Source organism: Nomascus leucogenys, chromosome 3, assembly GCF_006542625.1.
Source record: "Nomascus leucogenys isolate Asia chromosome 3, Asia_NLE_v1, whole genome shotgun sequence".
NCBI lineage: Eukaryota > Metazoa > Chordata > Mammalia > Primates > Hylobatidae > Nomascus > Nomascus leucogenys.
The window spans coordinates 48,357,551-48,373,389 of NC_044383.1; the positions used below are offsets into that span (position 1 = coordinate 48,357,551).

At 37.5% G+C, this 15,839-nt stretch overlaps 1 long non-coding RNA gene across 1 annotated transcript; it reads right to left on the reverse strand.

Annotated features, from left to right (window-relative positions):
* Positions 1-11,167: 11,167 nt before the first annotated feature.
* Positions 11,168-15,517, reverse strand: LOC105739508. Its single transcript, XR_001115430.2, has 3 exons — positions 15,351-15,517; positions 14,834-14,997; positions 11,168-11,795 (listed from the first exon to the last, which is right to left on the reverse strand). It is a non-coding gene; the product is annotated as an uncharacterized LOC105739508 (long non-coding RNA).
* Between the last annotated feature and the right edge of the window lie 322 nt (positions 15,518-15,839).

Genomic DNA, 15,839 nt, shown 5'->3' on the forward strand with positions numbered 1-15,839 from the left:
TCACCACATACTTTTGAGGCTTGCACAAAGGGCCTATTTTCTTTAAGCCTCCACTTTCCTATCTATAAAATAGGAATAAAAATAGAACTCATCTCATAGGTTTCTTGTGTTAGACAATCATATATAGTGCACATAAAACAATGGGCACATCCTCCTTTGCAGCAAATTATCATTAAATTGTAATTTTATATGCATTCATGTGTCTGTGTACTGAGGCCCAATGATTTTCAATGAGGAAATAGTAAATTCCAATCATAGTTCTAGAGAAGGATGCTTCTGCTAGCTGCGTTTACCTTACTAGAAGGCTCGTGAAAACTCTTTCTCTTATGGCCATAACTCTATCACTGTCCCTACCTTAACAAAAGCTGTGGCCATCTTCTGATAGCTTGGGAGGCAGTTGAAGAGGAGCTGATGAATCTGTGGAACTCCTAAAGGCAGTACTAGTGGCCTTCTTGGTAACTATAGTATTGGCAAGTACAGAAGTGATTAGTGGAGGGTGAGTGGCACTCCAGAAAGAATTGTAGACTAAAGTTACCTGCTTTATATCTTCAATCATAGATGCTTCTTACCTTCTAATTAAGACCCTTGCTAAGCAGGGTCTCCAGGGAACAATATTTAATGCCCTTTCCTTCCCCCAGCCCCTCTCAGAACTGTTTCCTACTGCCCAGTATTCCCTTTTCCTTCTATGAATGACACAATTCTGATTTTATTTGGAAAGCCACCCCTTCCATTCTCAGCCATGTGGTTTTGGTAGCCTTGATCTCTTTCCTAACCCAAGGGGTGAGCCCTGATCAGCTTAAGCCAATTAAAATGCCCAAATCCCTGGTCAAAGTGCTTGATTTGGGATTGGACGCTAAAGACAATCATAGTCAGGAGATGAAATAATTTGCTGGAGTGTCCTCTTCTTTCCTAGATGTCGGTGTAAGAATATGTGAGCTGTGGAACATTTATAGCCATGTTGCTATAAAAAGGCAAAATCATAGGGGTCAGGGTAGTGTAAGGTACGTAGTTGTGCTTTGGTCATGGAAAAGGCTGAGGTGGATATCCAGGCCTGCATAACTCAGCCAGTTTGGTGTGCAGGTGCACACTTCCACTTGTTATATACTGTGTTTGGGTAAGTTCATACTTGGCTCTGAGCCACTATTTCCTGTAAAAGGTATAATTGCCCTGCTAACACTGTACAGGGGCTCTTGGGGCTCAACATGGCTTGATATGGTGGATGTGCTGGTGCCCAGAGAAAAAGACAGAGCCAAAGCTGCCTGTCTTGCAGACGGACAGGAGGGAGTCAGGACACAGCTCAGCTTGCTCGTGCCCAGAGAGAGACAGAGAGAGAGAGAGTTAAGCTGCTGACCCTGAAGGCAAGGGAGAGCCAGTCACACAGCTGTGTGTGGGAGCCATGGGTTCAAGCAGCCGAGAGAGGGCAGACAGTGTGAGGGAGCTAGTGTGAGCAAGCTGTTGATGAGAGCTGTTGCTGAATAAAACCACCTGAGTGTTTTTTCTGCTCATTCATTCGCTCCCCTCAACTTCAGCATGGGATGGACCTGGACAGGTAGCCATTATGGAAGACATTTAGACTGCTGAATGACACCTAGCCTGCAACTATTTGGCATTTGGACTTTAAGGTCAAGGAAGCCAGTAAATACTTTTTTTTTCTTTTTTTCCACCAGCTTCAGTTGGGTTTTCATTTACAGCTTAAGATCTCCTGATCTACTTAAATTTTTTCATAGTATCTTAATCTTTTATCATAGAACTTATACTATGTTTAATGCTATGGTTATTAACTTGTCTGTATCCTGCAGTGGGTTTGGAGATCCAGAATTGGTTAGGAACGCTTATCTAGGTGACTTTCTTCTTTCTCTCATGGCGGTATTTTTTCATGCAGTCAATCCTCAGTAGACATAATTATTGAGTAAATGAATGAATGAAAATACAACTTTAAATCTGTTTCAGGATTAAGACAATATTTGGCAATTTGGTTTTCAAATTCCTAAACAACTAATATGTTAGATGAGTATTATTTAATTAATTTATTCTCATTTTACAAAAAAGATAAAGAAGAGAGAAAGCATTTTGAACCATCGTTCTGATCCTGGGTCACAGAAAATTGTATGGACTCAGAGTGGAAACTGGAAACTGATCCATCTGTTACTTCTAGTCATTTTTTTCTTCCTAAGAAAATAGTATGTGATGAGGTTACAGGTGCCAGTGGGTAGCAGCTTCTTTGGATACACAGATAACCAGTGCCCTGAGACATGTTTAATTCACTGGGAAAGGTGGGAATTACAGCACTCACCTCCATGGAACAGCAGGTGGATGTCTCCAAAAGCACAGGAATAGCGAGCTCTGGATTATCCTGCAGATGTTCATGGCCCTCGTTATGTTTTTATTTCTATTTATTTTTTCATAAGAATGATTTGATATCTGTATACAAATCCAGAGGAAACATGCTGCTAGAACAATAAACTATTTTCAGAGTCAGTTTGATCAATATTGGGCTGGAGTTGGCATGCTCTCATGTCATCTCAGAAGTGGTACAATTAATGGTTTGAGCCAAACAATAAAAGCCTCACATGGTAAAAGTAGGTGATTTCTTATGTAGTGGACACATGTGTGGCGGGGGGGCGCACAGTGCAAGTAGCTACTTCATACATAGGCGTAGATTGCCTCTGGGTAAAAGAGAAGAACAATAGTTAACTAAGGCAGCCATAGCTGGTGCTATGTGGAGGTAAAGTATTTCTCTTGTGAAGGGAAGAACCCTAATCACAGCCAGTCTGTGGCTGATGTGGCTGCACTGGGGCTCATATGTTGCTGTTTTGTGAAGACTGTGCTGAAGTATCTCAGCGCATAATAACTCAAATTCCTTTTGATCACAGAGCATCTGGGGCTTCCTTATTTTTTTATTATGACCATTATTTAATATTTATTTAACACCTTCAAACTGGTAGGTTCAATTCCCAATATTAAAAGATACAAAATTTGTTCTAATGAGTGGACCTAATTTACAAAGAAAATCTTAAAATAGATTCCAGTCATGGTCATGGGGCCATTGGTGATGCCTCTGATGATGTCACGGATGTAGTATTGTAGTGGAAAGTTCTACCCTCAAACTGCTTGGCTGTGAGGTTGGCTGCGTCACTGAGTAGCTCTGACACCTTGGACAAGTTACTTTTTAATATCTCAATTTCCTCATCTGAAAAAATGGGATAAAAATGGCACCTCTTTCATATCTCAGAACAGATTAAGAGATCTGGTTATGGCATATTTAGCACAGTACTTTACTGTCATGTAGTGAGTGCACAGAACATGTTAGCTATTATTGTGAAGACTTTATGTTCAGCACATTGAATTTGTAAAAGGATAGAAATAAGAGAAGAATAAACTGGCGCTTATTTTTATGGAGAGAAGCCCCTTCACGAAGAAATTGGATTACAGACTTCATCTATCAATCAGCTGACCTAACACTCCTCTGGTTCCTCCCAAAACAAAAATCAACAAACACATATAATTAGATTTTGAACTGGTAGGTTGGTTCATAGTTTCTACCTTGAAATGACAATAGAATATGCTGAGGTGCCTGCATCCCCACTTCAGCTCTTTAAAGATGCAACTACAGTAGAATCTCCTGTGTGACATTACATAGCCTAGGGTATCCTTTTAGGGGGCTGTTTTATTTTCTCCTAAGCTTTCTCGCTCCTTTGCTTTCCATGTAAACTAGTGCAACTTCTTTTTAATTAAAAAACATCCGAGGTCAGTTAGGAATGTCCTTGTGACTCCTTTGTGTATTATAAAATAGACCCTCTGGGGAAATGAATCATGCTATTATCTGGTTAGCTGGCTCATACTAGTGAAAATACAATAAAAATACCCTTTCAAATAGTCTTCCACACCCTTCTTGCTCTCTTCCCCATCTAGTCTCCACATTGCTGACAGAACATGCAGTCACTTGTTCAGTATCAGCCTTTTGTATCAGCATAAAAGTTCCAGGAGGACAGGGACTATGTCTTTTTCTTCCACATTTTATCTTCAGGAAACAGTGTGGTGCCTGATTCATAGCCCTATACTCATTAAACATTCGGTAAATGAATAAATGAATATCCAACTGTTAGCTGGAAAAATAAAACATGTTGAATGCCAACATCAGTTGACTTGGAAGTAGTGGGCCAACTATTGCTAAAGAACCATGCAAGCATTACTCTCTGAAGAATTTATTTGTGAACCTTAGTGTAGTGTTTACTGGTTTACCAGGAGATAAGTAAAGAGAGAACAAGCATACAAAGTGAGTCTTTAAAGTTAGAAATTTTAATGACAATTTGCTATTTAAATGTGTGTTGACTGATACATTAAAATTGATGAATCATATTTTTGAGTATCAGTTACATTTCATTTTTATTAGAATTTACACAGAACCAGAACTGGAATGGACTACAAACACACAACATTTCTCCCTTCAGATATTCCATCAAAAGAATGGTTCACGTAAATGAAAGTGAACCCGTTGTGTTAACCCAACTTGGTAATAGCCTTACATTGCCCTTTGTTCATGTTGTAATGGAAACTATTTTTTTCTCATTATATGTGTAATACATACCCAATGATTATGAAATATCAAAAAGTACAAATATTCCCCTTCCAAAAAGGAAAGAAATAGCTTGTGTAATTTTACCCTGAGATAACTTAGATTAATAATTGAAATTATATCATCCTACTCATATATGTATTTTTAGCAAGCGAATTATACCAAAATTCATGTTAATTTTTTAAATCTTCTAGGTATAATATCTACATTGAAATCAAACTATATAAAATATTAACAAAATGAAAATTTCATGTAATCTTATGCCCTAGTGCCATTCTACGTAAAACTTGGTGCATAGACCTATGATGATCTGTTTCCATTACTGGTTTACTAGGAGATAAGTAAAGAGAGAATTCACACAAAAAGTGAGTCATTAAAGTTAGAAACTTTAATAGCAACTTGCTGTTTTAATTGTATTTTTGTCACCAGGGAATTAGAAATAGTAATAATAACTTTAAAAAAATTTGGCTCTTCACTTCAGATAGATGGAAAAGCACTGGACTAGTGAGAGTTTTATTTATATTAGTTCAGATCATTTTCAATCCATGTGTTACTATAGCTATATCTTTATCTATAGCTATATATTTATCTATATGTGTGTATATAAATATACACACACATCTATCTATATACACAGATACATATATTATTGACAAGGTATGTTTATTTAAAATATATACAAATATATTTATTGATTTTTATACTTATGGGGCAAATAGTTTTCAATCTTCAAAACAGTGGTAGAAGTTTGTTATAATGTTTATCTATTTCTCAAACAGGTGTCTGTTTATAAACTTAGTAGCACATTTTCAGCAGAGGAGAGATGCACTGGTAAATTTTCAAACTGAAATATGCATTCAGAACTTACAAGAAGACAAAAAAAACCTTTGAAATAATTTTAGAGCTGAGAATCCTGAGAGTGGGCTCAAAGAGTCAACAAAATCTTATCTTGTAGTTGAGGATACTAAGAGAAAGAATGGGTAAGTTTTGGTTATTTGTTTTGTTTTGTTTTGTTTTGTTTTTGAGACAGAGCTTCCCTCTGTCTCCCAGGCTGGAGTGCAGTGGTGCGATCTTGGCTTGCTGCAACCTCCACCTCCCAGGTTCAAGGGATTCTCATGCCTTAGCCTCCCTAGGAGCTGGGATTACAAGAGTGCACCACCATGCCCAGCTAATTTTTGCCTTTTTTAGTAGAGACAGGGTTTTGCCATGTTGGCCAGACTGGTCTTGAACGTCTGACCTCAGATGATCTGCCCTCCTTGGCCTCCCAAAATGCTGAGATTACAGGAGTGAGCCACTGCACCCAGACAAGAATGGGTAAGTTGTACAAGTTGTGTAAGTTGGCATTGTGTCAACTTGCCAACTTGTGTGTTGACATTGTTAGATTCGTGACTGGATTTCAGGTCTCCAGGGTCCCAGACCAGCACTTTTTCTTTTCTCTATTCTACTAAGGAATTGACTGTGGAATATCTGTTAATTGTAGATATTACCATATGGTCCCTCCTCCTTGTAACAATAGGTGTTAGTCTCAAAGATGGAAGTCAGAGATGGAGTCAAGGGCAGGTTATCCTTAGGGACAATCACAGGCGATTATGTGGACTATTCTACCTTGACCAGGCATACTCAATAAAAATTCCCAGAAAATTCTTAGGAAACCCAAGTTAACTCTGTATAGCCAAACAAGGTAATGCAGTATTGAAACACATTTTTCCAATAATTTATTTGGCACTTCCTTTTGCTTCATGTGAAGGCAGCCCTAAATTCTGCACTGGGACAAACAGCTGAGTCACTGATGTTGCTTAATGTAGGTTTGTTCTATAGAAGAAAAAAGTTATGCCTGTAAAAAGCTGGCTTGCATGCTTCTCTTAGTTCTCTCTGAAGTTTTACATTCATGACAATTTACCCATTTTTCTCTATTTTCCCTCTCCTCTGAAAGAAAACCAATATCTACTTTATATATATTAGGTGACAATTCTGGCAGATAAATTTGAAATATAAACCCACTGATTTATTTTATTTTAAATCTGCAATAAGAACTCAATAGTCAAGAGACATTTTTTTCCTTTGCCTGCATTGCTCTATGAGATAATGATGAGGCCAAGCCGATTTATCTCAATTCTGAGGGACTTTTTATCAGCCATACCTGTATCATCAGGTAGCCATCTGAAATATTTTGCATTAGGTCTAACTGCAATATGGCCAACCATCTGATATAGATCATTAATCTCACACTTCAAAGGAAGAAGAATTTCTGTGGGAAGCTTTCACATCTGGTATTCTACTTGCTGATTTTTTTCATCCAAATCCTGATAATTGATTGCCAAATCTCTATCATCACATACAAGGCCCAGCACAAAGAAAATAAAGTTGTGTTTTTTTTAGTCACTTTGTATTTAAAAGAATGTATAACACTGATTCTTTTTTAAAGCAATATATAGCTATTTGCATAAGAAAGTCAGAAGATATAAAAACTATGATTACATGACAAAAGAAGTTATCTATGAAAGAGAGGATTGTAAGGGTTGCTTGCCTTCTCTGTTTGCATTTAAATTTTTTCTGCAATAACTATTATTACTTGGATAATTGAAAGTTAAGTTTTTAAGAACTAGAGTATATATAATTTCCATTATTTAAATAATAAACGATTTAATGCAAAGATTACTTTTATTTAAGGGGAAAATGACTGTGCTTAGTAATTATTAAACATGTGGTACTTATAATAGGGAAGGAATAAAATGTATTTGAACTTTGTATTTGTATTCAACAAATCTAGGTTAAAAACTAGGCTATATAATATTGGTAAGACTACCAGATAAAATACAGGACTCCAGATTAAATTTGAATTCCAGATCCCAATAGATGATTTTTTAATATAAAAAAATTGGGAACATATTTATATTAAAAAATTTTTGTTGTATATTAGAAATTCAAATTTAACTTAAAGTCCACTGTTTTTATTTGCAAAATTTGGCAACTACAAAAATTGGATCTTAGTTTTGTCCTATGTCACATGCAGAGAGTTTTACTCAGATCATTGATTACTCTGAGGATTATAGGATAAAACCATCATAGACAGATTTTCTGGGAAGTTACCAAAGCTTGCACTTTACCTCCTCTGCATGGCCTACATGCACAGTCTTATACATAGTTTTATATTTATAAATTTCTTAAACCTTCTCTTTGCCCTTAATTATATACACTTTGGGACTCTCAAAACTTCCATCTGCTTTTGGAAAACATATTACTGTCTACCTATTAGCTTGCACATAAATGGCACTCAGTAAGTCCCCTTTTCTAACAATAGGGATGCTATGAAGTTAATTCCTCTCTTGTGAATAAGACAGGTGACAGCCAAATGGCTGTCCTCACATCAGACTTCTGTATCCCTAAGTTCCAAAGTGCCATTCTCTAAAATGTGGCACAAGTCTCCCCTCTATCCCCAGATTGACAACACCTTCTCCATACTTTGTGAATGGGGAAGCATTAAGCATTGATATTTCCAGAAATTGACAGTTTGGGGCTCCTATTTGATGGGAGCTTTGGAAAGTTTGTAAATAATACTAAATGATCCTGACTGCTTGCTACACAGGGGGTTACTCTACTGAATCTGCAATAAAGGCTGCTCAGGGCCTTAGGCAGCAGACTCCATTCCCATGAACTTAGCTGCTATACAAACTGTCAGACTCCATCTCTCCTGGAATCAGGCACACATATGTAGATGACCAGGCATTTCAAACTCATTAATCACTAGGAGCTTACATTAAATATGATAAAGGCAAAGAATCCATTCCCTCAAATCTGTGCAATGCTGTCATTTTTCCCTCTTCTTCCCAGATATCCTGCTTCCCACTAATAGCTACCAATCACTCAGGGTCTACTTCATAAGGAACCATGAGAAAAATTCCTCCCTGCATCACAGGAACAGGAACAACTGTGCTGTCTCTCAAAGCATTGTGATTTTGGCCAGCAACATGGGTAGTCTCATGACTAATTGTGCTTTCAAACTATATTTGCCTGGATTATTAGGATAGTCTGTTTCAAAATTACCACCAACATGCGGGAACCTATCAGAACCCTAAGACCAGTATGGCAGGCACCAACATTACTGCTTTAACATCTATTTTCTTCCAGCCTATCTTTCTTCTTGCTTTAATTTCCACAGATTGGTCTGTTTGTCTTCCACTGGTATGTATATATTTCTGAGACTACCTCCAGTTCTGTTTTCAAAGGAGAAGTATTACATAAATACATATGTAAATAAATATTTATTTAGCAGCACTGAGGGAACATTTTGGTTAAATCTTTGGTCAGGACTTACTCGAATCAAGAGCATTGGAGGTCTGACTTTCCCAACTTAATTATCTATCATCGTGTGGAGGTGCAAATGATAGGTGACATATTATTTGCTAAAATTTTAATATAAAAAATATGATTCCATTATATATGAGGTAAACAAAAAAGTAAAATTGGACTTAATTTAGTTTGGCAGTTATATTAATAAGACGGAATTTGAATGTTAGTTGAAGGGATAAATTTCGATTTATGAGGTACTGGAGTAGGTCGAGAAATGTTTTCTTTTCAGTTATTACCACCCCTGGGTGGAGGCAAGTCTAGAAGTGGGGTGTGCAAGGACAGAGCTGATGGCTCTTTATGAGTGCCCACAGAAATATAATTATATGAATTCCAAGAAACTAGTAGCCTTCCTTTGTTGGCAGCCAGGTAAGTCAACAGAGACTCAGGAGGGAGTCTACTCTTGGTTTGGGAAATAACTTAGACCAAAAAATGAATCATAGTAGAAAAGAGACCAGAGAGAGGGTTGTTTGCCTTCCCTCATGAAGAAGAATTAGTTTTCAGTACCCTGCTGAAGAAAAACAGGATTCTTTGCATTCATACATGCATTTCTCCTCCTTTTCTCAGGTCAATAACTCTGGATATCTCTTACAGAAGAATACTGCTACAGCACACTTGCTATACATTTTATTTAGTGACAATCCCTCAGTACTTACAAAGAGTTCCTGCTATTCTAACTATAAAATACATTTTTAATTGTTAAATTTTATATTAAAAATTTTAAAGTAACCTCGAAAAGTGCATTTTGGAAAGTGTTTGGAAAAAGTACATTTTGGAAAATACCATTATAGAATGACATGAATTTTAATGCTGCTTTGTGTTGTGTTGGCAGTACCTGAATCTGCAATTGAGAAGGTAATGGACCTTTCATAATCTCGGGGCTATTAATTGAATATGAGACTTGCATAAAAAAATTTGCATCTTGGAACTTCAGCATGGAACCACTCTGAGTATTGTATTCTTTCACTCCATAAAAAGGATCATTTTTTAAATGGACTAGTTTTTTGAAACTACATTGGGAGGAAAGAAAATTCAAAAGAAAACATTTGTAAAATTAAACCAGTGGACTATTGATCTGCAAAGAATATTTGCTCAAAAAGGTGACAAAAATCAACATGAATTTTGGCTGCCAACACCTTTTTCCAGCTTTTCACAACAGGTGCTTTCAGGGCTTTGGCAGAGTTTGACATATGCACCCAGCCTGGCAGCTCTGTATTCAGGCGCTTGTGTAAGCACTGGACTCATACAAGGGTGTCCCACATTGCTCATTTATGGAATCACAGCAAAAGTTTTACCTTCCTTCCTCTTCCACTATTATCACTGTACGTATTGTGAGATGAACATTGTCATATACTAAAATTTACATACAACTGTATTTTTTGTTAACAGAGACCAAAAGGGGATATAATAAGAAAGCATAGTAACTTATTATATTTTCCTAGTAGTCTTAATAAAAAAGGAAGGTGGGGCCAGGCACGGTGGCTCATGCCTGTAATCCCAACACTTTGGGAGGCCGAGGCGGGCAGATCAAGAGGTCAGGAGATAGAGACAAGCCTGGCTAACACTGTGAAACACTGTCTCTACTAAAAATACAAAAAATTAGCCAGGCGTGGTGGCACGTGCGTCTAGTCCCAGCTACTCGGGAGGCTGAGGCAGGAGAATCGCTTGTACCCAGGAGGCAGAGGTTGCAGTGAGCCCAGATTGTGCTACTGCACTCCAGCCTGGGGAACAGAGCAAGACTCCATCTCAAAAAAATAAATAAAATAAAATAAAGGAAGGTGGAAATGTCCACTTCATAGCTTATTCACCTCAGAGATATTATTACTAGGTTGAGGCTGAAGATTAAGGGTTGAAGTTGATGTTGGTTGACATTTAACTGCCTGAAGTCTGAATAGGGAGTTAATTTTGCAGATTAACCACTATGACTCCACAGTCTGCACTGAGACATTCACTGGCACTTTCAGTTCATGTGTCCTTGGACCCCTTCTGTCCAATTTCCAGGCCAGAATTGAAGTTTGAAAATTGCTGGCAGACTGCTATAATCTCTATTTCAGGGAAAGTAAGAACGAGTGCCAATATGAAAGGAGAATCTCCCCTCCATACTCAGTAACTTTCTTCTTTATATAGATTGATAATGCAGGCTTCTTTTGTAATTATTCACTCATTAGTGTAATTCAGTTGCTGGCACAGATCTTATTTAAGCCCCGTTGATATAAAATGGACTGCCCTCTATGACAAAAGTTCTATCAGCAGACAGACATATAAGTATATTTCACTGTGATTAGATCTTCATGGTAACTACAAAGTAAAAGGCTGTGAATTGTTATGTTACATTAGATATGAGAAAATTGAAGCTCTATTAGTTTAAATGACTTGTCTCAGCCAATTAGAGTAAAAGCAGCAGAGTTGAGACTCAAGCTCTGCTAGGCGTTCCACCTGCAAATACTATGCTCCTTCATCTATATTATGCAATCTCCTCTTCATTAATAGATAAGACAGTAAAAATAGTTATTCTACTGGTTGCCGTTGTGGCCAGAAGTTGACATTTCTCTGTTGAAAATTGTTCACACTGAATATACACCCTCTGGCATTGAATTAACCTGCACTGCTTTAACTTTTCCACTTTTTCCTCAACTTTTACGTTAACATCAGAAACTAATAGCGATATTAAGGACATAAATGTAATCATGTATTTGAACATATTTCAAGGGCTACTGAAGAAGCCTCCTTATTTTAGGATAATTATCAGAGTTCCACTGGAGTTGTCTCAGTGTAGGAAGTTCCATAGCTAGTCTTCATAGATTGGGGTTATCAGCAGTCTTCAAACTCGGGGGTCACAGCATCCCAGGAGGGGCTCTTACTCTAGCCCTGGCTGACTCCAAAGATACAAGAATGTTTTATGCAAGAAACAGTTTTAGAAAAGTGAGACAAATTATTTAAAATTTGCCTTAAGTTCACATTTATTTACATGAACTCTTTGGCATAAGGCATTTAATACTCCCTTTAAAAAACATGGATGTGAATAAGTGAAGTAAAACATATATAGGGAAAAAGGATTCCAACTTATTGCAGATAATTACTTTTCAGGTCAATTTTTATTTCTTTAAACCACTCACTTATCCATAGGAGTCAAGGCTTTGACTAATACAAAGTCTAACACTAGAATTTGAAAGAGATTTTATTCATTTGCATAAAAGATAAAGCCTGCTACCAAGAAAGGATTTTGTCTTTCTTACAAAGAAGCCAATATTACCCTAAGCCATAATACGTTTTGAACACTAGGTTTCTTGTTTCTAGGTTGTATGACTAATATGAAAGACAATTACTAAATAGTGTAAACTCAAGTTACATCCTTCTATCCTCTCATTTCTCAATATCTTCAAATAAAACAATGCCATTTTGGACACAGGCTAATGGAGGTGGAATGTGCTTCAGGGCAAAGAACTTGGTAAGCAAGGAAAGTCATAAAATTATGGCTTTTTTTTTTTTAAATTAAGAGAGACTAATGGTGCACTTTTCTGTTTAAGATATGCCAAAAATGAAATTAGAAGATTTGTTGTCTAAATTTTTACTCCTTCAGAAAGCATTTATTTTTCTCATAGCTTTCTGTTTGAAGTGTGGGTACTATGGTGTCACTGAATTCAAAACTAGTTTTATTTTTGTAATTTGCAGCTAAATCTGATCCCAAAAGATGATTGTTAAGGATGAACATGGCTCTTTCCACTGAATTTTCAGTAAAATAATTATAATGGGGATTGATTGGTGGATTAACATAAAAATTTAAATACAAAATCCCTTTGTTCTTACATGGCAAAATAAGGTAAAATCTCTTATTCTTAACTGCCTTTTCCTGAAACAGTGTATAATTCCACCATTTGTTCTCTTTAAAAGAAAGATTTGGGCTAGAGAGAGACAGCTTAAACTCGTCTTCATCTGCTTGCACCGCTCTCCAAGTAGGTAATTGCAGAAAGAAAAGACAATTCTTTGATCTCAGCGAGGTGCTAATTTGTAAGATTTTTGAGCTGTTTGGGCCTTAGGAAGCAGGGATCAGTACGTAAACAATGGCATTTATCTGGCAGCCTATTACTGACACATTACTATCTCAGTACTTATTCATTTACACTGGTGTTTGAAGACAGGACTATGTGTCAATAAAGGAATTAGACCAGACACCTCAGTCCATCAGGTTTATCTCAGTTTGCTGACAGGAACAGTAGGTGACATTAAGCAACAGAAAACACTTCAAAGTTTTCTATCTTTGGTTTTGCAATGAAGACAAACAACATTTACTGCTTTAGCAGCAACAAACAATGAGCGTAAGACTGCAGAGGGAAGATGAAAGAGCACACCAAATTATCAAACACAAAGCCTGCCCCTACCCCATTTCTTACTCATCCCCTGAATTTCATTAGAGCGATTTTTTAAAAAGAGCTTCCAATGATAAGTTCTGTTCATTTGGACCTCTTAGAAGACAACTCTCTTGAGAAGGATGGTAGGAAATGAATGAATAAGAAAGTTTTACTTAACTATTCAGCAGGTACTTTTTTTTTTTTTTTTGACCAACTTTTATCTTAAGTTCCAGGGTACCTGTGCAGGATGTGCAAGTTTGTTACATAGGGAAAAGTGTGCCATGGTAGTTTGCTGCACAGATCAACCTGTCACCAGGTATTAAGCCCAGCACCCATTAGCTGTTCTTCCTGGTGTTCTCCTTCCCACCCGCCACAGGCCCCAGTGTGTGTTGTTGCCCCCGATGTGTCCATGTGTTCTCATTGTTAAGTTCTCACTTATAAGTGAGAAAATGCGGTGTTTGGTTTTCTGTTCCTCAGCAGCTACTCTTAATTAAAGATTTCAATATTCATTTATTTAAACATCTTTTCAATAAACAGTCAAGGTGTGTCCACTATACACTAGACCCAAATAAAGATGATGCTATTACTTTTACAGATTCCTGGAACTATGAAAGGTAACATGAAGTTATAATATAGCACCATTTTAGGCAAATGCAAGGTTGTATTTGAGGGGCTGTGGAAATAAGGTAGATGAACTATGTCTCAAAGGGATTGCCAAATGCTCAAATGGATTGGGAAATGTTTTTCAATTAACATGCAAATTGAAAAACACTTGAAAGAAATACTTCCCTGCATGATCAAATAAAAATTCCTCTCAGATTTCTTCCTCTATACATCTCAATTTGGGATGATTTACCAGTGTTTGGGTATGCTTTACATACCGTTTTGTTAAAATTTTGAAATATAGATTAATCAGCTTATTCAGTAAATATTCATTGAATGAATGCTATAGCACTCCTTGTTCTAGCCTGACACAGTGCAGAGAACAAGACAGTCTAGATCCTTGTTTTTATGTGGGATGAAAAACAATGAACTGAAAATGTTGTGATGCTGAAAATTACATAAAGTGAAAGAACAAAGTGGTGGGGATAAAGAGTGAATGGAAGGAGGTGGAAGTAACATTAATAAAATTGGTACTGTAGACTGAGTGGTCATGAAAAGAAACTGTAATGATAGGAAGTAATCATGAAGTAAAAGGAACATTTAGGCAGTGGGAAGAACAGATAGGACAATATATTGACATGCTGGAAAAACAAAGGGCTGGTCTAGAGAAGGGATAGTGAACGAGGGAGAGAGTGAGGTAGCAGATGAAAGCTGGAGAGGAAAATGGGGGAGAGGCTATGCTGAGGAAGGGAGGGGATATTAGGAGATGAAGGCATAGACATAAAGGAGATCAATTTGTAGGTGATTTCAAGTACTGCTAATAATTTTAGAACATACTCTATTTCGAAGGTATTCTGGTTTTGCTCAACCCATATGCAGCATTTGACCTTGTTAATTTCTCCTTCCTCATGGAAACCCTTTGCTGCTTGGCTTTCAGACACCACACTCTCCTGGTTACCTCCATCTTCACTGGCTGCCCCTTCTCAGTCTCCTTTGCTGGCTCTTCCTCATCTTCCAGTTTACAATGGAGTGTCTCAGGGCTCCGTCTTCAGACTTCTTCCCTTTTCTATTTACATTCACTTCCTCTATGATCTCACTCAGTCTCAGGGCTTCAAATAACATCTGTAACAGAATGACTACCAAAATTATATTTCCAGACTACCTCTCCTTTCAAATCCACATTTAAACATCCAACTACTTACTTGGCATCTTGGCTTGGATGTGCAATCTGCATCTCGAATGCACCCATCTAAAACCAAGTTTCTTGATATTTTCCCCCAAATCTCTTCTTCCCTTAGACTTCCTCATTTTAAGTAATGGCTGTTCCAGACTTTCAGTTTATCAGACTAAAAACCCTGGATCCATCCTTGCTCCCTCTCTGCCCCCTCCTCACAGATGCTGAGCACATTTTTGGTTCACCCGGTTCTAGCATTTCACCTAAAGTAGAGCAGTAGTGTTCTAAGTGGTCTCCCCACCTTGGCCTTTGTTCCCCTCCAGACAATCCTCATCACAGTAACCTGTGTTCCTTCTAAACCCTAAGCCAGAGGCTGTCTCTTTCCTGCTCAGCACCATACTCAGAGTCTACAAGGACTCAGGCCCTCCCTAACCTAGACTCTGTCATTTCTCTAACATCATCTCAAATTCTCCCCACCTCTCTCACCCTGCTTCTTGCTGTTCCTGTGCACTTGCTTTTTCTGCTCTGTGGAATGCTATTACCCTCAAACTCCACCTCCTTTCTGACTCACCTTCTTCAGTTCTTTACTGAAAAGGCATCTTCACAATGAGGCCTTTGCTGACAACCCTATTGAAAGTTGTAACGCCTCCAATACCCCATCTCCTTGCCTAGCTCCCTGCTTTAATTTTCTCCAAAGCATTTGTCACTATTTAACATGCTATCTGATTCACTTTTTTTGGTTTATTATCTATTTCCCTTCATTAGAGTGCAAGTTACATTTGGCAGGGAT